This window comes from Carettochelys insculpta, chromosome 19 (assembly GCF_033958435.1).
Source record: "Carettochelys insculpta isolate YL-2023 chromosome 19, ASM3395843v1, whole genome shotgun sequence".
NCBI lineage: Eukaryota > Metazoa > Chordata > Testudines > Carettochelyidae > Carettochelys > Carettochelys insculpta.
The window spans coordinates 54,697-75,918 of NC_134155.1; the positions used below are offsets into that span (position 1 = coordinate 54,697).

The following is a 21,222-nucleotide window of genomic DNA, read 5'->3' on the forward strand; positions in this document are numbered from 1 at the left end:
ATTTAACAGCAAGAGAAAAGAAGTAAACAGTCCATCATGGGGAAGAGGCGGGCAGGGGGGAGAATAAGTCAGCATCTCAGTCACCAATATCCCTGTAAAAAACTTTCTTCTCACATCTAACACCCTGAGGGCTGTGACATCAGCCACCCTCCTCCCATTACTGCTATAGGAGCCTATTGCAACTATCTCCTAAATATTCACCCCAGAGATCAGACTATTGACCCTTCTCCAGTCTCAATTCCATGAGACCCTGTGCCGAGTTAGGAAAATTACTGTAGATTTCTTCAAAGGCTGGGAGTACAGATCAAGAATTCAAAAAGCTAATCACTCACTCACTCAGTTTTGCACAAGAGAGAAAGCGAAGGACTGTTCACATCACCTTTGAAGGACATCCAGAATGTCCAGGTCCATTTCTGCCATCTTCACCTGAGGTAGAGGCTTCAGGGGAATTCCTGTGCAAGCACATGGAAAAAAAGCCATGTATGAGCCATCGCTATAGCAGGCTCTACTGGTGTGTGAAATCTTGCCTCTCTTGCACATCTACGCCAGCCCCAATTGATGAATAGCGATTCAGTCAACCATAACAGTGTCAACTCCACCCCCTCCACAATTTACCTCCCCTCGCACTTCTCTTTAGCTCCTGAGACCTGGCCTATAGGCTGCATTTCTACAATGCTGATCATATGCCAGAGATGGCTGCTGGGGAAGCCACTTTCCCCTGGGGAACAGTACTCCCCAAAGGTCCGAGGCTGGAGGTCAAAGCAGTGAGGCAAGAGTGAGATCTAAAAGGAAAGTTTATTTGCATATATGCAGGCTGACAACTTCCAGAGAAGTGGGAGCCCTGAGAATCAGTTTTTAGGCCCTTTTATACAGTTTGTTTAGATAGTTTGGTAATCAATTGTCTTCTTTAACATACCAAAGTCTCAGCCAAGTTATCCTGAGATCTGTCTGCAAACACCAGCTCTGCTGACCTCAGTTTACCCTACAAAGGTACATGATGACAAAAACAAAGGAGTCTACAGGGTAAATTGTCTCTAGGTGACAAGGTAACAACTTCAAAGAGGTGCAGATGACCCCCTAATTTCCTCTCACAGAGTGGGGTCTGGTTATTGTGGAAAAGTAAAAAATTTTAACCCCTACAGCAGTTTTTCTTTTTCCTTTTTCCCCCACATGGCACAAGGAAAAACAAGGACAAAAAGAGAGAGATTATGCTGACCAACGCTCTAGAGGAGAGGGTGGGGACTGTGGTGAGAGAAACAAATAGGAGGAAGGCAAACAACTCATCATCTAAAGTCATCCTCTTGAACCAATCTATCTGTTGAGGATCACCATCATGCTCCTAACTAGAGAACTGAGCCAGCCCCTGAAAATGGTGACCTGGTCTCCCTTGTAACCACTGCTGCTAGTCTGGAAGCTCTGCTTAACACCCATTTTAAGATAACAGGGTACCCCTACCTGAAGCCAGATGGGCCACAGTCAGAGCCCTCACCAAACCAGACACTTACGTCACTGACAGTGGACCTGCTCTGCTCCCGACTGGACAGCTCTCGCCTGACATCCATGATGCTCATGAACTTACTGCTCTCTCTCACTTTCTTCACATGAAGGAAGTAGATATTGATGGGTGACTTCCTTTCCCTGGGTACTCAATGCAGTACAAAGTGTGTGTTTTTGAGGGGAGAGGGAAAACAATCACCATCTCAGTCGTCAATGTCACATAATCTGTTTCTGTCACATCTAACACAATGCAGGCCTCCATCATTAGCCACCCCCCCCAAACCTCCATTACAATTGGAGGGCAACAACTGCAAAGCATCACATATCACCTACTTCCAAAGTAGTCACTGTGTAGAGCAGATTCTTGTCATTCCCTCAGGCTCAATTCCACAGGGCCCTGGCCCCACGCAGGCACAGACAGGCTCTGAAGAAACCTACAGCAAGTACACAAGAAATTCAAAAACTAACCACTTACTCATGGCCAGTTACGAAGCAGACAGGAAGTTCAGGATTGTTCATGTCTCCTTAGAAGGATGTCCAGACTTCTTGGATTCCCTTTTGCCAGCTTCTCCTCTGGCTGGGGCTCTGAACCATTCCTCTGCAAATGCCAAACAACAACAAAACACCCACAGCCTAAGCCACCCCTACACCAAGCTCTACAGGTGTGTGTAATCTGGTCTTCACCCCTGTCACCTATAATGGCCCCACTTGAACAGAGACTAAGTCTACAGCCACAGTTACACCCTCACTCCCACCACCCCACGTGATTTATATCTGTCCTACTTCTGCAAGGGCTAGCCTCAGAGGAAAAAAAAACCTAGAGTACCTGCCCATATAAAGAAAAAAAACAGCACAAGCAAAGGAAAGGACTGAGAAACAGAGTGTTGTCCAACACACTAGGGGAAAACACACGAGAGCAAGACAAGCAAAACACTACCTGAAGTCATCCTACTGAGTCCAACAACATAAACAAGACACTCAGCTTCTGAAATTGGGGACTGTGTCTCCCTTGTAAACTCTGCTTACAAACCCAACCCAACCTAATGGGACATCCCTACATGGAGCCATGTGGGCCATGAGGAGAACCCTCGCCAAACCAGACACTCACCTCAGTCAGCAGAGGCTGCTCCACTCTCAGCTGGACATGCTTCACATCAATAATGCTCACAGGCTCATTGACTGTGGACTTCTTTTTACTTGGTACTCCAACCACCACAAGGGGGTGGGGGGAAAAATGTAGGAATCTGAGTTAGAGCTGAGTAACCACTTCTCTCAACCAGTACATTGTGGGGCTCTGCCAATCCCTCCCATTATCTCAGCAGGACTATGGCTATAAAGTAGCAGACTATTGTCCCTTCCCCAGACTCAATTCCACAGGGGCCCATGCCCAAAACAGGAATCTCACAGCATGTGAAGAAACCTTCAGTGAGTACAGATTAGGAATTGAAAAAACTGCTCCTTACAGACAGCTATGATGAAGGTCAAAAGCGAAGAATTGCTAGAAGGGATGTCCAGGCTGCTTGGGTCCACTTCTGTCAGCTTCTCCTCCGGCTAGGGCTCCCGATGATTCACCTGCAAATGGAGATCAAACAGCGCAACATGAGCCACCCTACACTAAGCTCTAGTGCTATGTGAACACTTACCCTCATATCCACCTCCATCTCTCTCTCCAAATCAGCACCACTCCATGACTAGAGTCAATCCCACTAAAATCTCCACACTCACCCTCACAGAAACACACAATTTGCATCACAGAATCATAGGGCTGGAAGGGACCTCAGGAGGTCATCTAGTCCAGCCCCTGCTTCAAGCAGGATCAACCCCTACTAAGTCATCCCAGCCAGGACCTTGTCCAGCCAGGACTTAAAAACCTCAAGGGATAGAGAATCCACCACCTCTCTAGGCAACGCATTCCAATGCTTCACCAACCGCCTGGTGAAGAAGTTTTTCCTAATATCTAACCTACACCTTTCCCTCTTCAGCTTCTGATCATTACTCCTTGTTCTGCCATCTGATACCACTGAGAACAGTTTCTCACCCTCCTTTTTAGAGCTCCCCTTCAGGAAGTTGAAGGCTGCTATTAAATCACCTCTAAGTCTTCTCTTCTGTAAACTAAACAAGCCCAAATCCCTCAGCCTATCCTCATAGGTCTTGTGCTCCAGACCCTTAATCATTTTTGTTGCCCTTCGCTGAACTTGCTCTAGCAAATCCACATCCTTTTTATACTGGGGGGCCCAAAACTGGACACAATATTCCTGATGTGGCCTCACCAGTGCCGAATAAAGAGGAATAACTACTTCTCTAGATCTGCTCAAAATGCTCCTCCTAATGCACCCCAGTATGCTCTTAGCTTTCTTGGCTACAAGGGCACACTGTTTACTCATATCCACCCTTTCATCCACCATAACCCCTAGGTCCCTTTCCATCGTACTGCTGCTGAGCCAGTCGGTCCCTAGCCTGTAACAATGTTTGGGATTCTTCCGCCCCAGGTGCAGGACTCTACACTTCTCCTTATTGAACTGGATCAGATTTCTTTTGGCCCAGTCCTCCCATTTATCCAGGTCGCTCTGGATTCTCTCTCTACTCTCTAACTAATCTACCTCTCCCCCTAGTTTTGTGTCATCCACAAACGTGCTGAGGGTGCAATCCAGTCCCTCCTCCACATCATTAATAAAGATGCTGAATAACACCGGCCCCAGAACCGAGCCTTGCGGCACTCCACTTGAAACAGACCACCATCCAGATATTGAGCCACTGACCACGACCCGTTGGGACCGACCATCAAGCCTGCTTTCTATCCATCTTATAGTCCAAGGATCCAATCCATATATCCTTAACTTATGGACAAGAATGTTGTGGGAGACCGTATCAAAAGCCTTGCTGAAGTCAAGGTATATCACATCCACTGACTTCCTCATGTCCACAGAGCTTGTTACCTCGTCATAGAAGCTGATCAGACTGGTGAGGTGTTGGAGAAGCCACTTTCCCCTGGGGTACCGTGTTTCCCAAAGGTCCGAGGCTGGAGGTCAAAGCAGTGAGGCAAGAGTGAGATCTAAAAGGAAAGTTTATTTGCATATATGCAGGCTGCCAACTTCCAGAGAAGTGGGAGCCCTGAGAATCAGTTTTCAGTTCTTTTTATACAGTTTGTTTAGATAGTTTGGTAGCTAATTGTCTTCTTTAACATACCAAAGTCTCAGCCAAGTTATCCTGAGATGTCTGCAAACACCAGCTCTGCTGACTTCAGTTTACCCTACAAAGGTACATGATGACAAAAACAAAGGAGTCTTCAGGGTAAATTGTCTCTAAGTGACAAGGTGGTAACTTCAAAGAGGTGCAGATGACCCCCTAATTTCCTCTCACAGAGTGGGGTCTCGTTATTGTGGAAAAGGTAAACATTTTAACCCCTACAGAAGTTTTTCTTTTTCCTTTTTCCCCCACAGAGGCAGGACTTGCCCCTGGTGAATCCATGTTGGCTACTTTTGATCACTTTCCCCTCTTCCAAGTGCTTCAAAATGGATTCCTTGAGGATTTCCTCCATTATTTTCCCAGGGATTGAGATAAGGCTAACGGGTCTATCGTTCCCTGGACTGTCCTTCTTTCCTTTTTTAAAGATGGGCACTACGTTTGCCTTCTTCCAGTCATCCGGGATCTCCTCTGATCTCCAAGAGTCTTCAAGGATAATGGCCAAAGGTTCAGCAATGACCTCTGCCAATTCCCTCAGTACCCTGGGGTGCATTAAATCCAGACCCATGGACTTGTGCACATCCAGTTTTTCTAGATAGCTCAGAACTTGTTCCTTCCCCACAGATGGCTGCCCTCCACCTTCCCATACTGCATCATCTAGGACCATCATTGGGAAGTTGACTTTGTCTGTGAAGACTGAGGCAAAAAAAGCATTGAGTACTTCAGCTTTTCCTGCATCATCTGTCACTAGGTTACCTCCCTTATCCAGTAATGACCCCACACCTTCTCTGATAACCCGTTTATTGTTCACATGCCTGTAGAAACCCTTCGTGTTACTCTTCACATCCCTTGCCAGCTCCAGTTCCAATTGTGCTTTTGCTTTCCTGATTACTGCCCGGCATTCTCCAGCCATATGTTTATACTCCTCCTTAATCAACTGTCCTCGTTTCCATTTCTTGTATGCATCCTTTTTTAATTTAAGTTGACTAAGGATTTCCCTGTTAAGCCAAGCTGGTTGCCTACCATGTTTGCATTTCTTACTAAGCAGTGGGACTGTTTGTTCCTGTGCCTTCAGTAAGACTTCTTTAAAATACTTCCAGTTCTCTTCAACTCTTGTCCCCTTCATCTTCGTTTCCCAAGGGATCCTGCTCATCCGGTCTCTTAGGGAGTCAAAGTCTGCTCTTCTGAAATCAAGGGTCTCTATGTTACTGCTCACCCTTCTTCCTTTCGTCCAGATCCTCAAATCTACGATTTCATGGTCGCTGCAGCCCAGGTTCCCTCCCACTTCTATTTCTTCTACTACTACTTCCCTGTTCGTGAGCAACAGGTCAAGTTGTGCACGGGCCCCTGGTCAGTTCCTTCAGCACTTGTACCAAGAAGTTATCTCCAATAGTCTCCAAAAACTTCCTGGATTGTCTGTGTGCTGATGTATCGGTATCCCCTTGACTCAAAAGACCTTGCCTGTGAAGATGCAAACCTAGGATGCCTGCAAGTGTCCCAAATAAAAAGACAGCACAAGCAGCAAAGGCAAGGACAGAGAAATAAAGTCAAATAAATGCCTGTGGGAATGCACACCTAGAATGCCTGCCCACATGTTGTAGCAGGAGACAGCACGAGCAGAGGCAGAGAGAATGTTGGCCAACATACTAGCAAAGAGAGAAACCAAGACTAAAACAAGCACAGGAGGAAGACATGCAAGACACTACTAGAAAACATCCTTCTGCATCAAACTCTCTGCTGAAGACACCACCAGGAGCCAGGTGTGACCATCAGTAGAGCCATCTGTAAACCAGACACTTATTTCAGTGAAATGACAGCTGCTCTGCTCTCAACTGGATGGCTCTTGCCTCAGATCGACAGCGCACATGGGCTGGCTACTTACGCTGTCTTTACATCGCATGATGGGAGTGATACTGACATTTAACTTCTCTCTCTTGCTACTCAACACAGCACAAAGGGGAAAAACAAACTAATCTGCATCTCAGTGGGCAACCTCACATAAACTTTTCCCGCCTTTAGCACACTACGGAGCCCACCCCTCCCATTACAACTATAGGGCTACAACTAGAAAGGAGCTCCTTGCACCTACATCTCAAACAGTCACTCATCAGTGCAGACTACAGCCCCTTCCTCAGACTCAATTCCACAGGGTCTGTGAAAAAACCCACAGCAAACAGAGACAACAAACAGAAAAAAATGGATTGCTTACCAACACAGAGTTATGAGGAAGGCAGAAAGCTATTCAAGACTGTTCATATCTCCTTAGAAAGATGTCCAGGCTGCACAGATCCATTTCTGCCAGCTTCTCCTCTGGCCAGGGCTCCTGCATACCTCTGTAAGAGCAGCAGAAAAGCCCAGCATGAGTTGTCATTACACTAAAGTCTACTGCTGCGTGAAATCTTGCTATCTTCACCTCTCTCTCACATCTACATTGGTGCTACTCAGTGAACAAAGAGTGAGTCAACAATGGCAGAGCTCTGCTCTTTTGTCCCCTACCCTGCATGATTTCTGTCCCATCTTACTTCCCCTTGGCTCCCAAGATTCTGCCAGTGAGGATGCACACATGGAACACCTGTCCCCTACCCTGCATGATTTATGTCCCATCTTACTTCCCCTTGGCTCCCAAGATTCTGCCAGTGAGGATGCACACATGGAACACCTGTCCCCTACCCTGCATGATTTATGTCCCATCTTACTTCCCCTTGGCTCCCAAGATTCTGCCAGTGAGGATGCACACATGGAACACCTGTCCAGGTACTGTAGGAGATTATACAATCAGAGGGATAGTTACAGAGAAGTAGCCATGCTAGTCTGTGTCCTACCAAAAACAAAAAAGCTGTCAGTTAACACTTCAAAAGACTGACAAAATAATCTATTAGGTGATGAACTTACATGTGTCAGATCCACTTCTTCAGATCTGGAAAGAAATCATGAAGTTGGGTCTGAAGAAGTACGTATGACCCATGAAAGCTCATCACCTAATAAATTTTGTTAAAATCTTTAAAATGCCTCATGACTAATTTTTGTTTGCTTACACGCAGAGGAAACAGAGAAAAAGAGATTATGTTGGCCAACACACAGGGGAAGAGAAAAAAAAAAAAACAAAAAGCAGTCAAGTAGCACTTTAAAGACTAGCAAAATAGTTTATTAGGTGAGCTTTCGTGGGACAGACCCACTTCTTCAGACCATAGCCAGACCAGAACAGACTCAATATTTAAGACACAGAGAACCAAAAACAGTAAGCAAGGAGGACAAATCAGAAAAAGATAATCAAGGTGAGCAAATCAGAGAGTGGAGGGGTGGGGGGGAAGATCAAGAATTAGATTGAGTCAAGTATGCAGACGAGCCCCTATAGTGACTCAGAAAGTTCCCATCATGATTTAAACCATGTGTTGATGTTCCAAATTTGAATATAAATGTCAGTTCGTCCACTTCTCTTTCTAAAACAGAGCGATAATTTCTCTTCAGTAACACACATACCTTGAGGTCATTGACAGAATGCCCCATTCCATTAAAATGTTGACTAACTGGTTTGTGGATCTGGAGTGTTTTGATGTCTGTTTTGTGCCCGTTGACCCTTTGTCTAAGGAAGTTAGAAGTCTGTCCAATATACAAAGCATCTGGGCATTGTTGGCACATGATGCATATATGATGTTAGTAGAGGAGCATGAGAAAGTGCCCGTGATTCTGTGAGTAACCTGGTTAGGTCCAGTGATGGTATTTCCAGAGAAGATATGTGGACAAAGCTGGCAGCGGGCTTTGTTGCAGGAAAAGGTTCCAGGACTGGTGTTCCTGGGGTATAGACTGTGGCTGTTAGTAAGGATCCTCATGAGGTTGGGAGGTTGTCTGTAGGAGAGAACAGGCATGTCACAGGGGAAGACAGAGGGACAAAACAAGACGTGTAGGGAAAACAAGAATCTCACCACCTGCAGTCGTCATCCTACATACATCTAGCTGCTGAAGAGGATACACTGCTTATGCCAGAGAAATAAGCAGTCCCTTAAAACTAAGGCCTTGCTCATAACCAATGTTGCTTGTTAAGAAGATCTGCTTATAACTCCAGCCCTAGCTAATGGGGCATCCCTATCTGAAACCAGACGGGCCATGAGCAGAACTCTCTCCAAAACAGATACTTACTTCAGTGAAACCATCTGCTTCTCCACTCCCGGCATAACAGCTTTTGCCTTGCATCGATAATGCTTGTGGGCTCGCCGCTCTCACATGCTTTCCATCACATCAAAGGAGTAGACTGACGCTCTACTTCTTTTCCCTTGTTCCTAAAGGCAGCAAAAAAGAGAAAACAGGCCTGTTAGCATCTCAGTCGGCTATACCCCATAACCTCTCCTTTTCATGGCTGGCGCACCGCTCGATTCCACCACTCCCTCTCATTACCACTGTAGTACTCCAAATAGAAAGGTGATCGTTATCCCTACACCCAAAACAGTCACTCTACATTGCACACTATTTCCCCTTCTACAGACTCTATTGTTCGCTGTCCCCTGCCCAATCAGGAGAAAAGTCAAGGAACCTACAGCCAGCACAGATGAGGAATTCAGAGCACAGACCACTCAGCCAATTATGCAGAAGGCAGGAAGCTGAAGACTGTTCATGTCTCCTTAGAAGGGTGTCCAGGCTGCTTGGATCCACTTCTGATAGCTTCTCCTTTGGATGTGGCTCCTCTACAAGTGCAGCAAAAAAAGGTCAGAATGAACTAATCATTACACTAATCTCTTTTGCTGTAAGAAATCTTATTTCTGTCTCTGCCTCACTCTCCCATCCCCATTAACCCCACTCATTGATCAGAGAATGAATCAATAAAATCAGAGCTTCACTCTGATGTCTCCTCCCCTACACAATGTGTGTTCCTTCCTACTTTCCCACACCTCCCTAGACCTTGCCTGAGGGAAAGCTCACCTAGAATGCCTGCCCACGTTCTCAGAGACAGCGCAAGCAGAGGTAACGACAACAACAAACGACAATGACGACTAAAGAAAAAGAAAAGTTGTGTTGGCCAACACACTAGAGAAGACAGAAAAAGAGAAACACGCCAATGAGAGGAAGCAAGGCAAGTAAGCAACTATCTACCTCAAGTCATCCTCCTACATACCCATCTCACTGCTGAGGAGGACACCCCCCTTCTGCTCAGAGAAATGAGCAGAACCTGAAAATGGTGACCTGGTCTCCCTTGTTCCTACTAATCAGGAATCTCTGCTCAAAAACCCAGCCCTAGTTAACAAGACATCCCTACCTGAAGCCAGGTGGGCCATGAGCATAACCCTCTCCAAACCAGACACTTATCTCAGTCAAGTTGAGAGCTGCTCAGCTCCCAGCTGGATGGCTCTCATGCGCTTTTTTTCCACTTCATGTGATGGGAATCAACTGACTCTTCACTTCTTTTATCTTGGTACTCAACCCACCATAAGGGTGTAGAACAAACAAACCAGTTAGTATCTCAGTTGACAACATCGCATAACTTTTCTCTCACACCTAACACATCACAGGGCTCTGCCATCAGCCATTCTCCTTCCATGGCAGCTGTAGGAACACAATAAGAAAGGAGCTCATTGCACCTTCATCCAAAAGAATCACTTTGCATAGCACACTATTGCTCATTCCCCAGACTCAATTCCACAGGGATCCCTGCCCAAATCGGAAGCTTACAGCTTGTAAAGAAACTTACAGTGAGCACAGATGAATAATTCAGAAAGCTGACCACTCTGACACAGTCAGTTATAACGACAGCAGAAAACTAAGGGTTGTGCACTTCTCTTTAGAAGAACATCCAGGCTGCTGGGATTCATGTCTATCACCTTCTCATCTGGCAGGGAATCCTGGATAAGTCTCCTACAAGCAGAGGAGAAAAAGCCAAGCACAAACTATCAGTACACTAAGCTCTACTGGTGTGTGAAATTTTGCCTTCACCCCTCAATCTCTCTCCCATCTATCAGTCCCACTCTGCTGCCACAGCCCCTCCCTGGGCATGATTTATGTCCCTTCCTATTTCCCCCTCTCTTCTGAGCCCATGCCTGTGGGAATGCACACCTAGAATGCCTGCCCGCATCTTGTAGCAGGAGACAGCACAAGCAGAAGCAAAGACAGAAACAGAGAGAGTGTTAGCCAACACACTAGACAAGAAAGAGTGTGAAACATATAGGATTAATGCAACTCACCAGCTGCAGTCATCATCCTACATCCATCTATCTGAGGAGGAGGACACACTGCTTCAGCCCAGAGAAATCAACAGCCCCTGAAAATGGGGACCCTATTGACTTGCAACCCCTCTTGCTAGTTGGGAAGCTCTGCTTACAAACCTGGGCATCTCCACCTGGATCTAGGTGGGCCATGAGCAGAGTCATTGCTGAACCAGACACTTATCTCACAATGGCATCTGCTCTGCTTCCAACTGGATGACTCTTGCCCATCATCAACAGTGCTTGAGGTTTTACTACTCTCCGCTCTCAACCATCTTCCCATTAATACCTGTGGAAATACAACCAGAAAGCAATTTTTGTAAAAGCACCCAAAATAGTCACTATGCATAACAGAGCCATGCCTCTTACCCAGCCTTAAGTCCATAAGGCCTTTACTGAACAAGGAAGCACTCCACCTGTAAAGCAGAGCAAGTACCAATGAGCTATTCAAACCACTGTCTGCTTATGCATGTTGCATAGAAACAGCAGGATAGCCGTGCTCATCTACATACTATGAAAACAAAAAAGTAGTCCAGTAGCACTTTAAAGACTAACAAAATAATTTATTAGGTGACGAGCTTTTGTGGGACAGACCCACTTCTTCAGCAGAAGGACAAAGTAACAAATCCAGAGAAGAGGAGAGCAACACAAATGACTTAAGGCCCAGAGAAGATGAGCTATGAGGGAAGACTGAAAGAATTAGGCTTGTTAAGTTTAGAAAGGAGAAGACTGAGAGGGACTGTGATAGCAGTTTTCAAGTACCTGAAAGCGGGTTACAAAGAGGAGGCAGAAAATTTGTTCTTCTTGGCTTCAGAGGACAGGCCAAAGAGCAATGGACTTAAACTGCTACAAGAGAGCTTTAGATTGGACATTAGGAAAAGCTGCCAAATTGCCAGGTGGGGATAAAAACTGGAATAAATTGCCTAGGGAGATTGTGGAATTTCCATCACTGGAGATACATAAAAGTAAGATAGACAGACATCTATCAGGGAAGGTCTAGACAGTGCTTGGTCCTGCTGTGAAGGAAAAGGACTGGACTCAACCTCTCAAGCTCCCTCCAGTGCTAGTGTTCTATGGGAGGAAAACAATCAACTCGCCATCTGGAGTCATCCTCCTTCTACATCCATCTAGCTGCTGAGGATACATTGCTTATGCCTAGAGAAATGAGCAGTCCCTAGAATGATGACCTCCCTCATAACCAATGCTGCTGGTTAGAAAGCTCTACTTACAACCCCAGCGCTAGCTACTGCAGCTTCCCTATCTGAAGTCAGATAGGCCATGAGCAGAGCACCTCTACTGGCAACATCATATAACCTTTACTTTTCATGGCTTGCACACCACTTGACACCACCACTCCCTTTTATTACTGCTACTACGTAGAATGGTGATCATTATTCCTACATCCAAAATAGTCACTCTGCATTGCACACTACTGCCCCTTTTCCAGACTCTGTTGCTCACTGTACCCTGCTCAATCAGGAAAGTCACAGCCTGTCAAGAAACCTACAGCCAGTACAGAAAAGGAATTCAGAGCACAGACCACTCACAGGAGTTAGTAGTAGTAGGCATCCTTCAGTCTGCATAGACTATGGATCATGCCCTTTAAAGTTTCAATTGAGGACTTCATTTACAGCATCTATTGTGACTATAAAGACCCACACGAGAGTGACAGTCCTTGCTGCATCTCCTGCAGATGTAGTGGGTGTCTGGCAAGTCCTTATTGTGCTTTCTGTGCGCTCGCTTCTCCTCTGCTAGCTGTCTGATCTTCATCTCACCCTTCTGAAGGCCCTTGTGTAACCCCTGCCTCCATCTGCTGCAGTCGTCTGCTAGTTCTTCCCAGTTGTCCAGCTTGATGTCTACCTCTCTGAGGTCTCTCTTGCAGACATCTTTGTAGCGCAACTGGGGGCGTCCGGGAGCTCTTTTGCCAGAGGCTAGCTCACCATACAGGATGTCTTTTGGAATCCTTCCATCGTTCATCCTGTGGATGTGGCCAGGCCAGCGGAGTCGATGCTGCCTGAGGAGGGCGTGCATGGTTGGGATTCCAGCTTGCTCGAGGACGGTGGTGTTGGTCACTTTGTCCTTCCATGATATTCCAAGGATGTGCCTGAGGCAGCGCAAGTGGAAGACGTTCAGCCTCTTTTCCCGGCGGGCATACAGGGTCCAAGTCTCGCTACCATAAAGGAGGGTGCTGAGGATGCAGGCTCTGTAGACTTGCATTTTGGTGTGAGTGTACAGCTCGTTGTTATTCCACACTCTCTTGCTCAGTCTGGACAGAGTTGTGGCCGCTTTTCCGATCCTCCTATTTAGCTCAATGTCCAATGACAGGGTGTCAGTGATGGTGGACCCGAGGTAAACGAACTCGTGGATGACCGCTAACGTATAGTTGTCAATGCTGATTGATGGGGATTCAGCAACATCCTGACCGAGTACATTCGTCTTCTTTAGGCTGATGGTAAGCCCAAAGTCCTTGCACGCTTTGGAGAACTGATCCAGCAGTTTTTGAAGCTGGTCTTCTGTGTGAGACACTACAGCAGCATCGTCTGCGAACAGCATGTCTCTGATGAGGACTTCCCGCACCTTAGACTTAGCCTTCAGCCTTGCAAGGTTAAACAGTTTCCCACCAGATCTTGTGTGCAGGAAGATGCCCTCTGTTGAAGATCCAAAGGCATGCTCCAGGAGGAGTGCAAAGAAGATCCTGAACAATGTCGGAGCAAGCACACATCCTTGTTTGACGCCGCTCCTGATTCTGAAAGCATCCGATAACGCGCCGTCATATTGGATGGTTCCTCTCATGTCTTCGTGGAACGACTGGATCATCTTCAGTAACCGTGGAGGACAGCCTATCTTGTGGAGCAGTTTGAACAGACCATCCCTGCTGACCAAGTCAAAGGCCTTGGTCAGGTCGATGAAGGCTATGTAGAGTGTCTTTCTCTGCTCCCTGCACTTCTCCTGCAGCTGCCTTAGAGAGAAGACCATGTCAACGGTAAACCTCTCTGCGCGGAATCCGCACTGCGATTCGGGGTACACCCTCTCAGCAATCTTCAGGAGTCTGTCAAGGATGACGTGAGCGAACAGTTTACCAGTGATGCTTAGGAGGGAGATTCCACGGTAGTTGTTGCAGTCGCTTCTGTCTCCTTTGTTCTTATACAACGTTACAATGTTAGCGTCGCGCATATCCTGTGGAACCTCACCCTCTTTCCAGCACAGGCACAGTAGCTCATGTAGGGGTTCCAGGGGTGTGTCCGCGGCACATTTGATTACCTCTGGTGGTATACCATCCTGGCCAGGGGCCTTTCCGGCTGCAATGCTGTCGATGGCTCTCTTCAGTTCATCCACAGTCAGTTCTTGATCCAGTTCATGCATTACTGGTAGGAGCTCGACGGCATCGAGGGCTGCGTCAACCACAACGTTCTCGCGTGAGTACAGCTCGGAGTAGTGCTCGACCCAGCGCTCCATCTGTTTGCCTTTGTCAGCGATGACTTCACCAGATTTGGATTTCAGAGGTGCCATCTTGTTCTGGGTGGGTCCTAATGCCTTCCTCATACCCTCGTACATTCCTCTGAGATTACCAAAGTCGGCACAGTTCTGGATGCTGCTGCATAGCTGGAGCCAGTGGTTGTTGGCACAGCGCCTGGCTGTCTGCTGTACTGTTCCTCTGGCCTCTCTAAGTGCTTGCTGGGTACTCTGGCTCGGTGAGCGTTTGTACTCCAGGAGTGCAGCGCGCTTCTTTTCAATGACTGGAATCATCTCATTGGAGTCAGCTTCGAACCAGTCGTTCGTGTTTCTAGCTCTTCTTCCAAACACCAACAAGGCCGTGTTGTAAACTGTACCCCTCAGATGTTGACATTTGGATGTCGCATCGGCGCCCCCAGGGCCGCTGCGCAGATTTTCCTGGAGGGTCTCTCTGAACTTTTCCGCTTTCTCCGAGTTTGCCGTCCTTCTGGCGTCTTTGCGGGGCCTTCCAGCAGGTTTAGAGCAGTACAGCTTCTTGGGTCTCAGCTTGAGCTTGGAGCAAACTAGCGAGTGATCTGTATCACAGTCAGCACTATGATAGCTGCGTGTCAGAAGGACGTTTTTTGAGTTTATTACGCCTAGTGATGCCACATCTAGTTGATGCCAGTGCTTCGAGCGTGGGTGTCTCCACGACACTCTGTGCTGTGGCTTCGTTCGGAAGAATGTGTTTGTGATGCACAGATTGTGGTACGTGCACAGTTCAAGAAGACGCTGTCCATTGTCATTCATTTTTCCCACACCGAAGTGTCCTAAGCAGGAAGGCCATGAGGCCCAATCAGCTCCAACTCTTGCACTGAAGTCACCCAAGATGTACAGTTGTTCATGAGCAGGTATTTGCGCTACAGCAGCGCTAAGTACGTCATAGAACTTGTTTTTTACTTCTGGTGTGGCATACAGGGTTGGAGCATAAGCGCCGATCAGGTGGACAGGACCGGCGCAAGTTTGAAGCGTGATCCGAAGAAGTCTTTCTCATCCGCCCATCACTAAATCCACCATTTGTAGAAGGGTGTTTCTGACAGCAAAGCCAACACCATGCTCTCTGGGTTCTTCTTGGGCTTTACCCTGCCAGAAAAAGGTGGAGTCCTTTTCCTTTAGAGATCCCGAATCTGCAAGTCGCGTCTCTTGCAGTGCAGCGATATCAACTCTGAGCCTCTTCAGTTCCTCATTGATGACAGCGGTCTTTCGGGTGTCACTGATGGCCTGAAGATCTTCAGTCAAGCCGGTCAGCATGGTCCACACATTCCAGCAAGCAAGCTTAAATTGTTGATGTTTCTCATTTCTTGTTGATTTTCTTATTGGTTTGGCTGGTGCCCAAATTTCAGTCACTTGTCAGGTTCAGGAACCTTAAGCCTCACGCACCCAGCAAGGCAGGTGAACTGTGGCGGGACAGTACCCTATTGGCTGGGGGCTGCCCAGCTTGAGGCGGGCGATGACTGTCCAGTGAGATGTGAGGATCTCTCCCACCATCGAAGGCAACCCCTGGTGCTCGTTCTCTACACCAATCGCGCAAGAGATTATAACCGGTATCTATTGCCTCCCGTGTTGATGCAATGCTGTTCAGCGATGCCGGAGTACCTCTCCGGGCACGAGCCTGGGCACTTATTGTGGAGACTCTGGGCTGCCCAGACACCAGTGTCCCCCTCTCTGATTTACTGATATAGTCCAAAGGAGAGGATAACCTCCACATCTGGTACCAGCTCAGCTGCAGGAGTTGCTGGGACAGTGCCAGAAGTTGACACCGAACCGCCTTCGGACTCCACTCCGGATTTTCTGTCAGGGTTTACTCCCTTAGCCTTTCTCCTTCCCAGGATAACCCACAAGGCTCACAGGCGTGATGCAGAAGGCAAGAAGCTGAACACTGATCATACCTCCTTAGAAGCACGTCCAGCTGTAATGGGGCTCAGGGGGTCCCCAGGCTCTGCACCCCACCCACCAGCGGGAGTGACTCTCTCTCAGCAAGAGAACAGCCGGTTTATTAGCCAACAGGGCATAGCATCATACAGAGGAGTCAGTACAGCAGGCAGAAACAGCCATTCCAATTCACGTTGGGAAAGGTGGCCCTGAGGGGCTCCCCAAGCCAGGGCCTTGCCCCTCCTCTTTCTCTCCCCGCCCCAGCCGAGCCCAATTGCTTTCCAACACCCAGTTCCAATTCAAAACCCTCAGGCTCCACCTCCCCATTTGTCTGCAGTACAAAGGTGTCACCTGGTCACCTAGTTACCCTCAGCAGGAACCCCACACCCTCTGTGAGCCCCCACCAACACACACCACTACATCAGATCTCTCCCCCACTTCCAGCCCAAATTGAGCGGGGTCACTCAGCCAGTGACCTGAGGAAGTTCAGGGCTCTCCCCACATGATAGGGCATCAGCTATACCCTCAGTGCTCCCCTTGATGTGTACCACCTCCATGTCATTATCCTGCAGGGGGAGGCTCCATGTCAGGAGCTTGGCATTGGCCCCTTTCATGTGATACAGCCAGGCAAGCTCCATTGTTTCCCTCAGGGTTGGTTTATCTCCTTGCTTCAGCCTCTGGTCCAATAGCCACATTCTCAAGTCAGGCAGGTAGGGCCCATATAGCTGCTCCAGCAGCAGTAGATCAAACAGTTCCTCTCCAGTCTGGGCCCCTGCCCAATCTGCCCACCAGTCCATACAGCTGCCCTGTATGGTCGGGGATCCTGGATGAGTCTCCTGCAAGCGGAGCAGAAAATCGCAGCATGAACCATCAGTACACTAAGCATTACTGGTGTCTGAAATCTTGCCTTCATATCTGCCTCCCTCTATCATCTTTATCAGTTTCACTCAATGAATATAGTTCTGCTGTCACAGCCCCTCCCTGGCATGATTTATGTCCCTTCCTATTTTCTCCTCTGTCCTGAGCCCGTGCCTGCGGGAATATACGCCTAGAATGCCTGCCTGCATCTTGTAGGAGGAAACAGCAGAAGCACAAACAGAAACAGAGAGAGTGTTGGCCAACACGCTAGAGAGAGAAGGTGAAAGAAGCATTAGGGAGGAATGCAAGCAACTCACCACCTGCACTCATCATACTACCTCCATCTATCTGAGAAGGAGGACACAGCGCTTCAGCTCAAAGAAATGAAAATTTGGACCTTTTTTGACATGCAACCACTGTTGCTAGTTGGGAAGCTCTCCTTACAAACCCAGGTGTCCCAAACCCCCATCTAGATGGGCCACAAGTAGAGGCAATGTCAAACCAGAAACTTATCTCACAATGGCATCTCCTCTGCTTCCAGCTGGACAGCTCTTGCTTTTCATCAATAGTGCTTGTGTTCTTGCTGCTCTCTGCCCTCAAATGACTGAGTAATCTTAACCACTTATATGGAAGGCAGAAAATTAAGGGATGCTCATTTGTGTTTAGAAGGATATCAAGGCTGATTGGACCCACTTTTATCAGTGTCTCCTCTGGCTAAGGCTCTGGACAATTGCTTTTCAAGCACAGCTGCAAAAACAAAAACAAAAACCAAGCATGAATCACCACTGCACAGAGATCCATTGGTGATGTTAATCATGCCCAAGTCTGGGAAGGCAGGAGCAAGTTGAAGGATATTGAATGGGTGTAGTGGGGGGGGCACGCTGAAATGTCCTGAAGAGAACGATGGTGGGCCCAAAGTTGAGGGAGAAGGTTGAAGTACACAGGGGATGCAGGGGAGAGGGAGGGAAGGAGGGGTGTCAGTGATGAAGGAGAGAAGGAGGTCCCACAGGTGGACAGATGGATTTGCGGGAGGGTGGGGATAGGGATGCAGGTTGGGGAGTGTTGAAAGAGGAGAAAGGGGCACTGGGGACCCCACAGATGGATGGATGGACAGGGGGTACAGTTTGGGTTGGGCTGTGGGGCCAGGGATGGAGAGGCTGAAGCACCCTGGGAATGAAGGCTGGAAGGGGAGGGTTAGGGGATGCAGGTTGCTATGGGCTGGGCTGGGCTGGGCTGGAGATGTACTGAAAGCAAGCGAAGTGGGGGCTGAGTGACCCAATGGCTTGGGTGGTGGTGTGATGGACTGGGAGGGCCAGGTTGGAATGTACTGGAGACTGTTGAGGTGGAAGAGGGTGGTTGAAGAATCCTTACCTGTGCACGTTTGGATGGGGGAAAGATAGCGCTTGGGGTGCAGAAGGAGGTGAGCTGGGAAGGTGTTAGTGAGAGTTGATGGCTAAGGGGGTCCCAGGAACGGAGAAATTAACTGGGGTGGTGTCAGGGTAGCAAGTGGCAGACTAGTGGGTGTCGGAGAGGGAGGGAAAACTGAGGGGTCTCACAGATAATTGTATACAGGTGGATGTGGCAGGAACTGCAGGCTGGGGACTGACGGTAGAAGGGAGAGGCCCACAGCTGGCTTGATAGAGGTGGTGAGGAACAGGGAATGCGAGTTGGGAGTGGCAAGGTTGGCTAGGGAAGGGGGAAAAGGGCAGGTCTCAGGGGCCCCACAGCTGGCTGGCCATGGGTGGCAGAGGGTAACAGGTTGATGGTTGTCTAGGAAAGAAGAGCTGAGGGAGCACACAGTTGACAGGATAGAGGTGGGCAGCAGGGAGTACAGGCTGGGGGGGGGCTGGATGGGGTAGGAAGGAAAGGGGGCAGGCAGATCCCAATGTTGACTGGTGAGCTATGGGAGGAAGGGGTACAGGTTGGGGGCTAGATAAGGAACAGAGGCTACGTCTACACGTGCAGCCAACATCGAAATAGCTTATTTCGATGTTGCGACATCGAAATAGGCTATTTCGATGAATAACGTCTACACGTCCTCCAGGGCCGGCAACGTCGATGTTCAACTTCGACGTTGCTCAGCCCAACATCGAAATAGGCGCAGTGAGGGAACGTCTACACGTCAAAGTAGCACACATCGAAATAGGGATGCCAGGCACAGCTGCAGACAGGGTCACAGGGTGGACTCAACAGCAAGCTGCTCCCTTAAAGGGCCCCTCCCAGACACAGTTGCACTAAACAACACAAGATACACAGAGCGGACAACTGGTTGCAGACCCTGTGCCTGCAGCATAGATCCCCAGCTGCCGCAGAAGCAGCCAGAAGCCCTGGGCTAAGGGCTGCTGCCCAGGGTGACCATAGAGCCCCGCAGGGGCTGGAGAGAGAGCATCTCTCAACCCCCCAGCTGATGGCCGCCATGGAGGACCCAGCAATTTCGACGTTGCGGGACGCAGATCATCTACACGGTCCCTACTTCGACGTTGAACGTCGAAGTAGGGCGCTATTCCTATCTCCTCATGAGGTTAGCGACTTCGACGTCTCGCCGCCTAACGTCGAAGTTAACTTCGAAATAGCGCCCGACGCGTGTAGACGTGACGGGCGCTATTTCGAAGTTGGTGCCGCTACTTCGAAGCAGCGTGCACGTGTAGACGCAGCTGGAGAAAAACAGGGGGACTGAGGAGTCTCACCGACAGCAGGATGGGGGGGCAGGGAGTGCAGGGGGGGGACTGGCTCGGGAAAGGAGGCGACTGAGAGATACCCCCGCTAGCTGGACAGATCTGTCGGAGAAGAAGTTCCTGGCTGGGGAAGGGAAGAACGAGAGATGCTCAGGTCCCCTAGGCCGCGCTCCGTCTGACACGAGCCACTCCCAGACGCACCCTACCCGGCAGCGCTTTGCAAACTGCAACTCGTAGGAAGCGGCACTCGCGCAGCACCACCTGACCAATTCCGTCGCGCGCCTCCCAGGGTGCCCTGAGGCCCGCAGCGGCTGACGGAAGCAGTAAGCATTCTGTCTCCCATAGTGCCCCGGGGCTGTACTGACTGAAGGGAGATCGCGGCAGAGAGCACGCCACCTCACACGGAACCCCGGCGCTCGCAGTGCCTGATGGGAGACGGAGGCTGTGGGCACTCGATCTCCCGTGGTGCCCTAGGACTCGCAGTGGCTGATGGGAGATGGAGGCAGCGAACACTCCATGTCCCATGGAACCCCGGAGCCCGCAGTGGCTGAGGGGAGATGGAAACAGCGAGCGCTGTCGACGAACACTGCAACTTGTCTGAGCTATAAAGTGGGAAGGAAAAACGCTCCAGGGTTTCTCCCAGCCCCTCCTCTATCACCTGACCTGGCAACAGCTTCTGGGCAGTGGAAGCGGCTCCTGAGGAGCAACCGTACCGGCACCAGCAGGGAGATGTCAGCAAATTCGTTACGTTCCCACTCGCTGCTCCCCAGGGAGCTGCACGCGGCGCGTTCCCTGACTGTCACGGGGCGTCCCCGCTTGTCCATGGGAAACTCTCTCTCTGCATCAGGAGAGGTATTGCTGCTGCGGGAGGGGAACGACACATGCTGCGCGTTACACCAGCTGGCCACCAAGCGTCTCTGCTGCACCGAGTAAAACACAATCCGCCGCTCAGCTTACTGACCGTGGGGTGCGGCTGCAGCTCCCTGGGAGACAGGCTTGTGCATGGCTGTGCCTGGCTCCAAGGTGGCGCTGCCTCTCCATCGGAAGCAGGCTGCGCATGTGTGTGTCTGGCCGCGGGGTGGCGCTGCCGTTCCACGGGAGGTGATCACACTGAGGGTGATTGCCCAAGGAGGGGTGTGGTCGCCGTAGAGGGGTTGACTGCCCAGGCCTGGATGTGAACATTTGGGTACTTGTGTGCTTGTCCAAGAAGCGTCAATTTTTCCCATCTGTGTGTGGAATGAATTTTGTTCTGTGCAGAGAGGCTTGTGTGGATGTACACCACCCCTAGAAACACACACTGCCCATTGGGGATGCTCTCCTAATAGTTAAGTGGCACCCGAATCTGTCCTGGGCCCTCAGCCCAGCACTCAGCGTACAGTGAACCTTGGAGCAAGGAGTGGATCCTATCACTCTCCTAGGACCAAAGAAGTCCCTCTCCATGCCTCTGGGGCAGG

At 49.3% G+C, this 21,222-nt stretch overlaps 1 protein-coding gene across 4 annotated transcripts in view; it reads right to left on the reverse strand.

Annotated features, from left to right (window-relative positions):
• LOC142022943 (uncharacterized) overlaps nt 1–20,006 on the reverse strand; it is a 62,498-nt gene extending 42,492 nt beyond the window's left edge. The window contains exons 1-16 of one of the 4 annotated variants that reach the window (XM_075013316.1): nt 19,852–20,006; nt 17,612–17,840; nt 16,787–17,071; nt 10,992–11,160; nt 10,361–10,524; nt 9,595–10,215; nt 9,213–9,359; nt 8,818–8,957; nt 8,379–8,526; nt 6,890–7,013; nt 2,961–3,069; nt 2,606–2,700; nt 1,831–1,931; nt 1,506–1,638; nt 917–982; nt 380–452 (exon numbers count right to left, since the gene is read on the reverse strand). The gene's annotated coding sequence lies outside the window, so the exon portion shown is untranslated. Of the gene's footprint in view, nt 1–379; nt 453–916; nt 983–1,505; nt 1,639–1,830; nt 1,932–2,605; nt 3,070–6,889; nt 7,014–8,378; nt 8,527–8,817; nt 8,958–9,212; nt 9,511–9,594; nt 10,216–10,360; nt 10,525–10,991; nt 11,161–12,418; nt 12,564–16,786; nt 17,072–17,611; nt 17,841–19,851 lie in introns of those variants that run through there. The other 3 variants (XM_075013314.1, XM_075013315.1, XR_012648083.1) reach the window with 3 other exon arrangements.
• Nucleotides 20,007–21,222: the final 1,216 nt, after the last annotated feature.